At 43.9% G+C, this 15,392-nt stretch overlaps 1 protein-coding gene across 1 annotated transcript in view; it reads left to right on the forward strand.

The window, feature by feature from the left end:
* Positions 1-8,336: 8,336 nt before the first annotated feature.
* The window catches only part of ETV3 (ETS variant transcription factor 3), a 51,564-nt gene continuing 44,508 nt past the window's right edge, over positions 8,337-15,392 (forward strand). Inside the window, exon 1 of the mRNA XM_089659317.1 lies at positions 8,337-8,474. The gene's annotated coding sequence lies outside the window, so the exon portion shown is untranslated. The remainder of the gene's footprint in view (positions 8,475-15,392) is intronic.

Here is a 15,392-nt window from a genome sequence, read left to right on the forward strand (position 1 = left end):
AGTTACCAACTGTAAGTCCAGCGAAACTACTCAAAATCCTAGAATCCGACTTTACAGATGTAAGTTCTAATGAAAAGAGCGTATCCCAAGAGGACATAAAGTTTGTACAAATTTTAGAAGATAATATTCAGCAAAATCAACAAGGTCATCTTGAAATGCCCCTACCTTTTAGAGAACGACCTCATCTGCCAAATAACAGAGATCTTGCCCTGGCAAGATTGAAAAGCTTAAAGAAAAGGATGGGAAGAGATCCCAAACTCAAAGACGATTATTTGAAATTCATGAAAGAAATCCTCAAAGAAAGGCATGCAGAGAAAGTTGATGGTCAGCCTAAAAATGGAGAAGTGTGGTACATCCCACATCAAGGTGTCTATCACCCAAAGAAACCAGATAAGGTCAGAGTAGTTTTTGATTGCTCAGCAAGGTACAATGATGTTGCATTGAATGATCATCTACTAAAAGGACCAGATCTTACAAACACTGTACCTGGAGTACTCTGTAGATTCAGAAAGTATCCCATTGCAGTCATGTGCGATATTGAAAAGATGTTCCACCAATTTCATGTGAAGGAAGAAGATAGAGACTTCCTGAGGTTCCTATGGTGGGAAGACGGAGATACAGATACAGAGCCAGCAGAATACAGGATGAAAGTACACTTGTTTGGAGCAGCATCATCCCCAGGTTGTGCCAAATATGGTATGAAGTATCTGGCCAATCAGAATGAAAAGGATTGTCCATCAGCAGCAAATTTTTTAAAGAAAATCTTTTATGTAGATGATGGTCTTATAAGCCTAGAATCCTCAAAATTGGCAATTCAATTGGTGAGAGAGAGCCAAGAGTTATGCGCAAAGGCAAACCTGCATCTTCACAAATTCATCTCAAACGACAGAGAGGTACTAGAATCTATCAGTGACTCAGAACGTGCATCAACAATAAAGAATGTGGATCTTAACTATGATCCTCTTCCAGTTCAGAATGTACTCGGATTGGGATGGAATGTAGAAAACGACAATTTTTTCTTTGAAATATCCATGGAAGAGATAGTTCCAACTAGACGTACCATTCTTTCTGCTGTAGCCTCAATATATGATCCGTTGGGATTCTTGGCACCAGTAATCCTCAGAGCAAAAGAAATACTGCAAGAATTATGCAGACAGAAGTTGGGATGGGACGAACCCATACCTGCAGGCTTGAGGCCAAGGTGGGAGAGTTGGATAAGAGACTTGCAAAATTTGAAAGAAATTCGGATACCCAGATGTTTTGTACCTCCTGATTTCGGAAAGTACAAGAAAATAGAACTTTATCACTTTTCAGATGCCAGTAGTCATGGTTATGGTCAGTGCTCCTACATCAGAGCAGTAGGAGAAGGAAAGATACACTGTGCCCTAGTTATGGGAAAGGCCAGAGTCGCACCCAACAATATTCAGACAATACCAAGACTCAAACTAACGGCAGCAGTCGTTTCAGCATCAGTAAGTCAGTTTCTGAGAGAAGAATTGGAATTGAAAATAGATGAAGAGCATTTTTGGACAGACTCACAAGTTGTCCTAGGTTACATAAACAATGAAGCTCGAAGATTCCACACTTTTGTTGCTAACAGAGTTCAAAAAATTCGGAAAACAACGAATCCAGAACATTGGCACTATGTTGACACAAAGCAAAACCCGGCAGATCATGCTTCAAGAGGCCTTAATGTTACAGAATTGAAGAATTCAAACTGGTTCACCGGTCCAGAGTTCCTTTGGGAAAGGGAAATCAAACCCAGTGAAGGTTCTACAGAACTGTCTATGGGTGATCCAGAAGTAAAGGTAGTTCAAACATTGAGCACTGCTGCCAAGTGTCAAGATGACATACTTGAATGACTAGCCAGATGTTCAAAGTGGAATACAGTCATAAACATAGTAGCTCGAATTCAACGCTTAGCAAAAGGAATCAGTAAGAAAGAATCGTTGAATGTAGAGGAAAGAGTGAAAGCTGAAGAAACGGTTATAAGATTCATTCATCAAAGATTCTACAGTGAAGAATTGAAGAGACTTAGTCAAGAACCTAAGAGACTTCCAAACAACCACCCATTGTACAAGCTTAATCTTATTCTGCAGGATGGTATACTGAAGGTGGGAGGGAGGCTGGAAAATGCATCGCTACCTAACAGAGTTAAGCATCCAGCAATTCTACCCAAAAATTCTACCTTCACAAGATTGATTATCAATCACTACCACAACAAATCCTTGCATCAAGGAAGAAGCTTTACTCAAAGCTGTTTGAGAGAAGGTGGTTATTGGATAGTGAAAGGAAGCAAAGTTATAGCAAAGTACATAAGTAAATGTGTAATCTGTAGAAAGGCACGTAGACCTACAGAACAACAAAGAATGGCTGATCTACCAGCTGATCGTGTAAACCCATCACCACCATTTCTTTATAGCGGAATGGATTGCTTCGGCCCATTTATCACCAAACAAAACCGTAAGGAGTACAAGAGATATGGACTGATATTTACATGTCTAAGCTCCAGAGCAATTCACCTGGAAATGTTGAAAGATATGTCAACTGATGCGTTTATCAACGCCTTAAGATGTTTCATAGCCATTAGAGGTACTGTCAGAGAACTTAGATCTGACCAAGGATCTAATTTTGTTGGAGCAAAGAATGAATTGAACAAGGCTTTAAAAGAGATTGATAAAGAAAAAGTTACTGAGTACTTGTTAGAGAAACAGTGTGATTTTCACATGAATGCTCCACATGCAAGCCATACAGGTGGAGTCTGGGAGAGGCAAATCAGAACTGTAAGAAACGTACTAAGTTCAGTTTTGAAAAAGAACGCCGGAAGATTAGATGATGCTTCACTTAGGACACTATTCTATGAAGTAATGTCTATTGTTAACAGTCGTCCACTTACAGTCAACAACATCAACGACCCAATAAGCTTGGAACCTCTAACGCCCAACCATCTACTTCACCTTAAAGCTGATTACATACAGCCACCACCTGGCAACTTCACCAAAGAGGATTTATACGCAAGGAAAAGATGGCGAAGAGTTCAATATCTATCAGAGCAGTTTTGGAATAGATGGAGCAAGGAGTACTTAGCTCATCTCATACTAAGAAGTAAATGGCAAACGCCTAGAAGAAATGTTCATGTTGATGACATAGTGTTAGTAAAGGAAGACGACTTACCTAGAAGTCAATGGGAATTGGCCAAAGTCCTAGAAGCTCGAAAGGATGAAGAAGGACTAGTAAGAAGAGTTTTGTTACAAATGGGAGACTCAAAACTGGACAAAAAGGGAAAACGTCTCACAACTCCACTCAAGTTGGAACGTCCAATACAAAAGTTAGTTGTTCTGCTTGAGAGTAACAAAGACACTTGAGAGTTGAGAAACTGATGGAAAATTCCTCAAATTCATGTTCGAATCCTATTACTGAGAACATAGAATTATAGGTAATTTTGGTGGGAGTGTAGCTGGCCAGCTAAGACCAGTCCTAGGTTGTTAATATGGTTCACATATATGTGTATACCAAACCTGCCAATAACCTCAGTACAGTGTATATGTGCATATGTTAAAGCCAAAAGCAGAATCATTGCTGTAATTATGTCTTTGATTGTTATATGACATTTATATATTCATTGTGTTAGCAGAAGCAGAAAAGGAAAATATGCCTTTAAGAGTTAGTTAAAGATGAGCCAATCACAGACAGCCTCATACTGTACAGAGCCTTAACCAATCCCAGCCAGTTTCACATCTATGCCTGTGTAAAACTCCCTGCTAGGATTTTCTAGAGACACATGCTCACCAGACAGAAGAGGAAACAGACAGTTCCAATCAGAAAGCTCCATGGAGGCAGAGAAGGCCAAATAGGTATTTAATGCACCTGTGTGTTCCTCTATTGTTTGGCAGTGCAGGTAGATCTGTGTGTTGAAACTGTTGTGTGTGTTTTACTTGTAGTTCCACCGAAACGAACTTAACGAATCGAATCAAATGAACGAATTTAACGAATTAATCTAACAACATAAGCTAACGAATCTATTAAGATAAGCTATCGAATCAACCCAATGTAATACGAATTAAACCACTGTAATATGAAAGAAATAAGCCATTGTAAGCAGTTATATGAAGAAGATTGAAGTTATTAAAGAAGTTAACTAAAGTATTCGGTGTGCTCTTTAAACCTACTGCATCCATAGAGCGGCATTGGAGGAATTACAGAGTAAAGTCAGTCTAATCAAACAAAGAAACAGCAATTGCATAATTTTTCTAATGCCACAGCGCACTAGGCACCAAAGGGTGCTGCGCCTGCCACAATTATTGCACCCACTGACTCCAATGCTGGGGGATATTATTGCATCCATTGACACCAAGGCTGGGGGTTATCACTGCATCCACTGACCACAGTGTTGGAGGTTATTACTGAATCTACTGACCCCAGTGTTGGAGGTTATTACTGAATCTACTGACCCCAGTGTTGGAAGTTATTACTGAATCTACTAACTCCAGTGTTGGGGGGTATCATTGCACTCTCTGAGACCAATGCTAGGGGTTATTACTGCACCCACTGACACCAATGTTGGGGGTAATAACTGCATCCACTGACACCAATGTTGGGGGTTATCACTGCATCCACTGACACCAATGTTGGGGGTTATCACTGCATCCACTGACACCAATGTTGAGGGTTATCACTGCATCCACTGACACCAATGTTGGGGGTTATCACTGCACCCACTAACACCAATGTTGGGGGTAATAACTGCATCCACTGACACCAATGTTGGGGGTTATCACTACATCCACTGACACCAATGTTGGGGGTAATAACTGCATCCACTGACACCAATGTTGGGGGTTATCACTGCATCCACTGACACCAATGTTGAGGGTTATCACTGCATCCACTGACACCAATGTTGGGGGTTATCACTGCACCCACTAACACCAATGTTGGGGGTAATAACTGCATCCACTGACACCAATGTTGGGGGTTATCACTGCATCCACTGACACCAATGTTGGGGGTTATCACTGCATCCACTGACACCAATGTTGGGGGTAATAACTGCATCCACTGACACCAATGTTGAGGGTTATCAATGCATCCACTGACACAAGTGCTGAGAGTTATTACTGCAATGCCATCCAGTGCGGTTTGCAATAATACAGTAATGCACTTCACATCACACCAACATTTTGGTGTGAATGGGGCACCTAGATAACAACTGTTTTCTATGTACCCTTACATTGACCTGTATTTATCCGTGCAAAAAAATACAGGTCACCGCACATAGCTTGAAGTTTAGGGCTTGTTCACACCATGTGAAGCGGTTTTCTGCACCAAATCAATGGTGGTGACAGTATGGGCACATAGAAAACAAGTGTTTATGTGCCCCGTTCACATCACAATGCTGTGTACCTGTGCATTGTGTTAACATGCAACCTGCCTGCATTTTAGCGTAAAGCACATGACGGCGTGTAAACACAAAGTAAAGATATAAAACAAATCGTTTTTAGTATTTTTTTCCTTCCAGGGACTTGTGACCTCACAACGGATTCCATGAAAACACATGTCAGTGTACATAAAACGCAACGTAATGCACATGAAAATGCAAATCAGTGCATATGCATTTTTGTTGAGTGTGTTGCAGTGAGTTGCCGACATTCATCGACAACCACAGTGCGCAACAAACTGCGTGGTGTCACAGAACAATTTTTTTTAAAAATGGTCGGGGACTTCTTTTCCCATGTTTCTAGTGAGTAGGACAGCCTCTTGAAATAAATAGGCTGTCCTACGTACGACATGCACCCGCAAACGCACACGCATAGGTGTAAAACAAGCCTTAACCACCTACATTCCAGAAAGGTTTTACCCCCATTCATAAGCAGGGCATTTTTTTTTTCTGCTATTCAGCACTGCATTATTTTAACTGGTTATTGTGTGGTCATGCAACATTGTACCCAAATGAAATTTACAACATTTTTTTCACACAAAAAGAGCTTTCTTTTGGTGGTATTTGATCATCACTGGGGTTTTTTATTTTTTTATCTTTTATTACATCAACAAAAAAAGACAAATTTTTGGGGGAAAAAATTATATTTTTTACTTTCTGTTACAAAACATTTCCAATAAAAAAAATTAAAATATCATATTTCTTTTTACATTTTGGCCAAAATATATTCTGCTACATGCTCCATTGGTGGCTACAGATGTCGATCAACGGGTCCCCACCGACACCTGGCATTTGACAGCTGAGAGACCTGTGTGTAAACAATACAGGTCTCTCTCCTGCCAGTAAGGACATGCTGCTGTGTACTTCTCACACAGCAGCATGTCTCCCTAGTAAAACAACACACAGTTAACCCTTTGATCGCCCCTCATGTTAACCCCTTTCTGCCCAGTGCCATTAGTACAGTGTCAGTGCTTTTTGTTAGCACTGATCACTGTATTGGTGTCACTGGGGATGTCAGTGGCATTTAGCCAGCCCCCCCAGTGTCAGAATGCCCGCCACAGTGCCGCTATAAGTCACTGATCGCCGCCATTACTAGTATTAAAAAAAAAATCCCAGTATCTATACCGTCATTTGTAAACGTTATAACTTTCACGTAAACCAATTAATTCACACGTATTGGGATTTTTTTTAGCAAAGACCTGGAGAAGAATACATTTTGGCCTAAATTTATGCCGAAATTAGATTTTTTTATTTTTTTTACTGGGCATGTTTAATAGCAAAAAGTCAAATATATATTTTTTCGGTCTTTTTTTGTTTATAACGCAAAAAAATATAAAACGCAGAGTCGATCAAATACCACTGAAAGAAAGCTCTATATGTGGGGGGGAAAGACATACATTTCATTTATGTGCAGCGTTGGATGACAGCGCAATTGTCAGTTAATGCAGCACCCTATCACAAAAAATGGCCTGTTGAAGAAGGGGGGTAAATCCTCTGGAGGGTGAGTGGTTAAATCTTTCTTATTCCCCCCCCCCTTCTTAAACAAATGGTAAAAAAAAATGTAGTAAATTTGTGTTTGCTTTAGTGCTGCTAAGCAGCACTTCCTGGTTTCCAGCCTAGGCCGGGCCCCACTACCTCCTGGGATGGCAAAGTCACATCTATTGCAGGAGGCGGCCTGTTACTAAGCCACAACTTTTTACGCAAGGCTGATTTCTGCGCATACACACAATGCAGTGTGAGAGGGCTATAGTGCCGCCATCAGGGGCGGACTGACCATTTGGAAACTCGGGCACTGCCCGAGGGCCTGGGGTCAGTAGGGGGCCCCATGAGATGCCCCTGGTACCTTTTTTCATAGGCTTTTTTGAGTTTGGGCAAGGACACAGGGGCCCCTTGATCCCCTATTGCCCGGGGGCCCCATGAGTTGTCAGTCCGCCCCTGGCCGCTATCACATATGCGCATGTGTGGAAACCTGCTATGCCAGCAGATGTGCAGCCAGCCTAGGCTCCCAAATATCTGAGCACACATTTTTTATAAAATGGCAGCACAAAAGGGGGGAAAGAGGAGACGTTCAATCGCGATTACGTTCCGCTTTAGATCAGCCATATATAATCTAAATGCCTCAAAATACAAGGTGTTCGGTGTCATGCCTTGTTCTACTGTCTATATCCGTTCCCTTGTCAGCACTCGCAGATTGGGACCCCCAGTGGAAGCAGTGGTGTCTCTGCAGAGCAGAGGTTGCATTGGACCTCTTCAGAGAGACCACTGCTTCCACACTGGTCTACTACGCCACAGCTACAGGTAGGGGGCAGGCTTTCCCAGCTGTTTACGGCTTTGCACGCCTTCACCTTTTGTCTCCACACCACTAGACTTGTTCGACCAATAAAGTTTTATTATGTTATGGTAAAGTATTTTATGTTGAACTTTTTTGGACTATTTTGCTTCACATTCATAGAAGGGAAGATAATCTCCTTCTCAGAGGGCGACTACAGCAACTCCATCACCTCAGAAAAGGACCATATTGGGTTTATTTGCCATTTCTCAAAATGGCGCCAGCTCGGCACTAACTGGCAGACATCCCGCCTCACGTGCGTCTCTGCCACGCCCCAGTGCTCTCAAGCGTCACCAAAAAGGGGCGGGAATCCCCGCTATGCCCCTATGGATGGGGGAGTTCTCGGTGACGTGACCTATAACGAAAGCCCAAGTGGGAGGTGAGAAGCGAAGCGGGGGCGGCAAGAGTCATATGACGCACAGGCTGGGTTTTTTTGTGTGTGTGAGAGAGATGAAGGTGGAGCTACGGGCGTCTTGACCTCCAGCGTGCGCTATACGACGCGATGCGTAGCGGGCGGGGCCTGCGGGTGATTTTGTTTTTTTTTTTTTCAAGGCTACGTCCGCCCGCGGAGGGAGGGGCGGAAGCGTCAACCGGAAGTGGGATTAATAAGGCGGCTGGTACTTCCTGCTCACTCGTATGAGGAGACTGGAGGCGGCCAGGGAAGGAGGAGAAGAAGCGGAGAAGCTGTGAGCGGAGCGGCTGCCACTGGTAGGTCCCTTTGTTTACACCGTGCGATGTGCGTTCCTTCCATAGGCTGGAGCGGGCAGGCCTCACCCCGCTGGAGGCCTCAGGACTCCTCCGGCCCAGACCACCCCAGCACTTGGGAGCAGTGGCCCATACCAGCGCTTTGTGGAGGCAGCCTGTCCTATTGGTCAACACTGGGATGTACCCTGGAGAAACAACCCACCTTGGGCCCCTCTGTTGGGGGCCCCTACAAAAGACCTGCCCCTCCCTCTTCTTTTGCAGAGTCTCCGCCCCCTAGGGACCTCTAAGGCTTACCTTTGTAAACAGTGGCTTCTATTGGAGGAGATGATTCTGTGGTGTGACTGCCAGTGATGGGGGGGCATTGCGATTACAGCCTCGTTTACAAATGGGATCCTGTAGGGCGGGGGTGAAATAAATGGCTGTGGTTTTACCCCCCCCCCTTAGTCCAGGTTCACGCTTTGGGCTGTTTATGTGCGTTTTACGTATATTCGTAGCCTGGGTTCACACTGACGCGGTGCACCACATCGTATACGATTCGCATGGGACCTGCACTGCATTCCTACGCAAATCACATGCGATTTCTGTGTGGTGCAGTATTTATTTATTTTAGGTACTTATATAGCGCCGTCAATTTTACACAACGCTTTACATATATATTGTACATTTACATCAGTCCCTAACCCTCAAGGGGCGTACAATCTAAGGTCCCTAACCCTCAAGGGGCGTACAATCTAAGGTCCCTAACCCTCAAGGGGCGTACAATCTAAGGTCCCTAACCCTCAAGGGGCGTACAATCTAAGGTCCCTAACCCTCAAGGGGCGTACAATCTAAGGTCCCTAACCCTCAAGGGGCGTACAATCTAAGGTCCCTAACCCTCAAGGGACGTACAATCTAAGGTCCCTAACCCTCAAGGGACGTACAATCTAAGGTCCCTAACCCTCAAGGGACGTACAATCTAAGGTCCCTAACTCACATTCATACATACACCGGAGTACCCGGAGGAAACCCACACAAGCACAGGAAGAACATGCAAACTCCATGCAGGAGGCGCCATGGTTGGGAATCGAACCCATGACCCATTTACTGCAAGGCAGACGTGCTAACCACTAAGCCACTGTGCCACCCCAGTATGAGCTGTTTATTTTATTTGGCTCAAATCGCACTGCATCCTGACAAAAAAAGCGCGCACAACCCTTTTTTAGTCCGCACTGCGATCGGATCGCATGGTTGTTCACACCCTTGCAATCAATTTCTGCATATTGGGCAGCACAGTGGCTAAATGGTTAGCACTTCCGCCTGGCAGTACTATAGTCATTGGTTCAAATCCCAACCACAGCACTACCTGCCTGAAGTTTGCATGTTCTCCCTGTGCCTGTGTGGGTTTTCTCCAGGTACTCCGGTTTCCTCCTACAAGACATGCTGGTAGGTGAATTGGATTCTGTCTAAATTGTCCCTAGCATGTGTATGGATGAATGTGAGTTAGGGACCTTAGATTGTACGCCCTTTGAGGGTTAGGGACCTTAGATGTTAGGGACCTTAGATTGTACGCCCCTTGAGGGTTAGGGACCTTAGATTGTACGCTCCTTGAGGGTTAGGGACCTTAGATTGTATACCCCTTGAGGGTTAGGGACCTTAGATTGTACGCCCCTTGAGGGTTAGGGACCTTAGATTGTACACCCCTTGAGGGTTAGGGACCTTAGATTGTACTCCCCTTGAGGGTTAGGGACCTTAGATTGTACTCCCCTTGAGGGTTAGGGACCTTAGATTGTACGCCCCTTGAGGGTTAGGGACCTTAGATTGTACACCCCTTGAGGACTAGACTGATATGAATGTACAATATATATGTAAAGAGCTGTGTAAATTGATGGTGCTATATAATTACCTGAAATATATAAATATCGCAGCGTGTTTTGCGAACCGATTTCGGAGTGTCGTTAATTTAAAATACACACCCGCAATTGTTTGTGTGCACGGGGTGCGACTATGATGCGGTGCGGGAATCGCACAGAAGTCGGTGTGAATTCTGCATCAGTGTGAACCCGGGCGTGCTACCATTGAACCCTATGAAAATGCACGTCTTATACAAGTGCATCAATGATGAAGTATGCTGGGCTTAGGTGCTCTTTCGTGAAATTTTAATTAAAATGTAATGTCAGCGCACCACAAACGCCGCACATGCATTTGAGCCCAGGCTTCAGCTGCAAAGGCAGTCGCAGTGGGTTGCACACACGTCGCTGCAAAGGTGATCCATCCTGGTCGGCGGGCAGTACTGCCAGAATGGGACCTATTCGTGTAAATGAAGCCGTGCCGCAACCAGATGCCGTCACTGTGGTCGTGGTGAGGGCTCTACAGGGTTAAAACAGGTGGTGAGGAGCTGATATCACCCCCTAGTCGTCTTCCAGTCTTCTTCTGAAAAGCGATTCACCAGGATTTGCTTTTCAGATGGCAACAGCATAAATGAGACCTAGACACCGGTGGTACGACTCAGATGGGAGTCTGGTATGTCAGGGAGGTGGGGTATCTCAGTGGGGTGGTATAGGCTGCTTGTTTTTTTTTAGGTTTCACAAGTACGACAATTGTTTTATTGTTATGCAAGATTTATATAGTGCTGACAGTGTACAAGGAAGGCTCCATTCACACTTGTGCGACTCCAAAGTCCTGCGATTTCCACTGCAACTTTATATTGCAACTTGGATGCGACTTTAGCTGTTGACTGTTGCACAACTGTCGCATTGATAACGTGAAGATGCGACTCTTGACAGTTTTTGCATTGCAGCCTATGGCACTCAAATCGCATGAAAGTCAGACCAAAGCAGTGCAGGGACCTTTGTAAAGTCTGTGACTTTAATGCCTCATGCACACTGACATTTAACTTTTAACTCCCGGACAAAAGACGCCTAATGTTTGTGAAAGAGTGTACTGCGTTTACCCACAGCAAGCTTTTTGGGTGTAATTTTAATGGATTCCCGTGAACCCGGGACATGCGGGGAAGAAGTCCCTGCTCTACTTTGGAAATCGCAGCCCACACGGGAACCAAGGTTCCCGGTGTGTTTGCGATTTCCAGTGCGGGCGGCATTCCATTAGCATTAATGGCACCCGCCTGCGGGTCCAGCATTCCTCTGTGTTGGTGGTGCGGCTGCAAGCATTTGTGCGGGTCCTGCAGCGACACCACCCGCACAGATGTAAACCAAAGGTAATTGTCTACCTGAATGAGCACAACGGCTACAATTCAGTACTTGAGCCCCTAGTACAGTACAGTAGTGGGCACTACTGCACGTTGGGGGCGTTGGGCACTACTGCACGTTGGGGGCGTTGGGCACTACTGCACGTTGGGGGCGTTGGGCACTACTGCACGTTGAGGCGGTGGGCAGCCCATAACATTCTTCTTTTTTTTTTTTCTTTTTTTTTAATTAAATCAGTGGGAATTTGCCATGTGTGTGATAGAGTGGAGCAGGGCATCCTCTGATACTCCCTTCTATATCTCCTGCTACGTTGACCCTGCAGTGCTGATGACTGACAGGTTCTCTTCGGAGGGTGAGGAAAGGTGGAATTTATTCAACACTACATAGATCAGGGCTGGACAAACGTCAGAAGTCAGGTCATCAATGCTCCTTTAAAAATGTTTTTATACGTTTTTTTTTTTTTTGTTTTTTTTTCTGGCACCAAGCCCTGCTGGGCAATTCAAGTCCAATGTTTTATACTTTTTTTATGCAAAATACATCAATAAAAACAAAATTATAAAAAAAAAGCTTAAGAATCTCCAGTTATCAGTGAAGCTAAAAAAATCGTGGATTGGACAGACATGCTTCTGAATTTCAGAAATTGTCTTCCCCTGGTACAGAGTGGGGTTGTTATACCTGTGCTGCGTCCATGGAAGTAAATATTTTTATGTTTTGCAGGCTACAAGTCACTGCGTGGTGTGTGCATGAAGAGGATTTGTATACGATGTATTTATGAAAGCACAATATACCTTGATTTTTCAGAAGACCCGGAATGTCTACCTCCCATGGTCCTGTGGGGGGGTTGAGCTCTGGGCACCTTGCTGTTGGTCTTGTGTTATGGTGTGTCTGAGGGAATAGGATTTTGCTGACGTTTTTGGGTTAGGATGCTGATACTGATTGTAATGTCTGCTTCTGAGTGTGCTGTTGGCCTATTTATAAATTGTTCTCAACTAAAAGTTTCATTATGCCAACTCTACAACAGATGGAATAACAGGCGATGTTCATAGAGCTGGAAGCTCAGGACACACTTCCCGTGGGTACTGAATCATCTCAGATAATACACTGGCACTTTGTGGTAGATTACATCTTCTAAGACGTCTGATATTTATGGGTACGCCTGTTCATTTGCCCACCATGGCTGATTGCATACCACTGAATGGTGACCTACAAATTCTATTCCATTGCTGCAACCACAAGCAGCGTGATACAATATGGAAATCCAGTATGTGTCTTGTAATCTCCAGTATGCTACTGCTTGATGCGTCTGTGGCCACTGTTTTTTTGCATCCACTGTGGAACTAGCATTGTGATATTGGTAGGTCTTCTAGCAGCATCACCACTTGTCAACTTTTTAATCTTTGAGCTTCTTTAAGAGCGAGGGCCTTCTTACTGTTACTAAACCTAGGACCCTGCATTCACTATATCTGGTCTCCCACAGGACACAGAACGTGGAAGTGCTATTATTTTAGTAAATATAAACTAAATGCCTTTTCTTATCAGCAGTTCAAGCAGTCTTGTGACTATCAGGGGTTTATTTACTAAAGCTGGAGAGTCCAAAATCAGACTCCCTTCTGCATAGAAACCAATCAGCTTCTAACCTCAGCTTGTTCAATGAAGCTTTGGCAATGAAACCTGGAAGCTGATTGGTTTCTATGCAGAAGTGAGTCTGGTTTTGGACTCTCCAGCTTTAGTAAATAAACCCCACAGTGTCCAGCAGAGCACTAGTTAAAGCTTGTAGGAGTTTTCTCCTCTAGGAGGATGCAGAACCCCTGACCTCTGTCTGGACAGTGCTGATTGGCCCTGTGCTGATCACATGCACTCTCAAAAACTAAAAAAAAAGCCTCTTTAGCAATACTCACCAAACTGAGCATGTCAACATATGTCTCATCAGGAGGTGAGGGGGGCACTGGAAGAAGGGGGGGGGAATCGGAGAAGTCCGGATCAAACTGTTTTTACACAATGCGGAGGAATAACCCCTTTAGGTTCCACAGTGAGTATAACAAGCATGATTTACTGCATATGCAGACTGATTTTACTGTTGTGGGTTTAGTAACACTTTAAGTGATTTGTCGCGGGCCACAATAAAATGGTTAAAAGTTTTCAAAATTTTTATTTTGAAGAGGATAATGAATATTTTCCTCTTGCAGCCGCTGAATGCTGGGAAGGAATGGAGGAGACAGCACATCAAATCCTCAGACTAATAGACGTGTACTTACCTAGTTTGATGTTGAGGGTTGCATCAGATGGCTCATAGGGCCACAGGTTGAGCACCCCTGACCTAGAGGAACCCTTCGGAATAATGTTCAAGTCTAGGGGAAGCCCTGCAATTCTCCTTACAGTGGCGGTCAGGGGAAGTATGTCACCCTTACAGTTGCAATCAGATTGGTACCCTTACAGATGGCTGGAAAGATTATTGGCCCTGGAACTATGCCGAAACCACCAAATGGGATTTTATTCTGCCAAATCTCAAGGGAACCCAATATCAAAATGTAAGAAGGGACGTTGGATTCCTATTGCCCGACATGTAGTTCCGAGCAAGTTGTGTGTTGTTTTTTTTTTTTTTTTTGTCTACCTTTTAGCCCTGTCAGGTGGAAACATTCGGGCGGCAGGGCTGCCAGCACCCCCCCCCTCCACACACATATTTTGGGCCGTTTATCTGCGGTTTACGTATATTGGTAGCCCGTGTTTACACTGATGCGGTGCAGCACATCTTATGTGATTTGCACAGGACCCGCACCACATTCCTGTGCAAATTGCATGCGATTTTTGTGCGGTGCAATTTGAGGCGTACATTTTGTCAAATCACACCACATCCGTACCAAAAAATTGCAGGACCCTTTTTTAGTCCGCACTGGAATCGGATCGGGCATGTAGAGCCAGGCGCCGAGCAGACAGGTTTTTGTTTGATGTGTTTTTTTTTTTTTTTTTTTTTTTATTTTGCTTCCACACAGTGCCAGCCTCTCCACCCAAGTTACACCCAAGCACATAGCATCCCCTCCTAAAAAATACAAAATATTGAGGCCCCACATATACGCACCTACAAACGTAAAAGCACATACTGGGGTGCCTACGCATGAAACCGTCCATTGCGATATACATGTCATATGACCGCGCATGCCAGAATGAGCAGTAATTCTAGCAGCAGACCTCCTCTATAACACTAAACTGGTGACCTATAAGGGGCTTTCAAAGTGTCGCCCTATAGAAAATATACGTTAAAAATATCACACGTTTGTCGCCTAAAAGCCCCAGACATTCCTAATATCGTCTCTGATTTTAAGTACGGTTTTGATTAAAAATGTATTTTATTTTTTATTTTTTTATCTATGGCACTGATTTAGTCCCCGGACAAGTAGTTATTTTCCAAAAATGTCCTTACCCCCTGGGATGTATTTGGAGAATCTGGAGTTGGTTATGGAGGCAGATCAAAATAGAAAAAAATGTACTTGATGAGAAGAGTTTACCACTTTAATTAGTGTGTATACAGGTTTGTATACAATTGTAGCTACATGTTGTGTTTTGTTTCCCACTTTATTGATTTGGGAAATGTAATGGAGGGTCTATGTACTCCTTGTTTACTGAAAATAGGAGAATGAGCTGGTCAGGTGCATTGTCTGTAGAAGAGGAAAGGTAGTTGTTTTCATTAACATTTGTAAAGGATACAGAAGATAGGTTTGTTATGTGTCTGTAATATAAAGGA

The sequence above is a fragment of the Staurois parvus genome, unplaced genomic scaffold (genome assembly GCF_062004578.1).
Source record: "Staurois parvus isolate SC_StPar_1 unplaced genomic scaffold, SC_StPar_1.0 ptg001146l, whole genome shotgun sequence".
NCBI lineage: Eukaryota > Metazoa > Chordata > Amphibia > Anura > Ranidae > Staurois > Staurois parvus.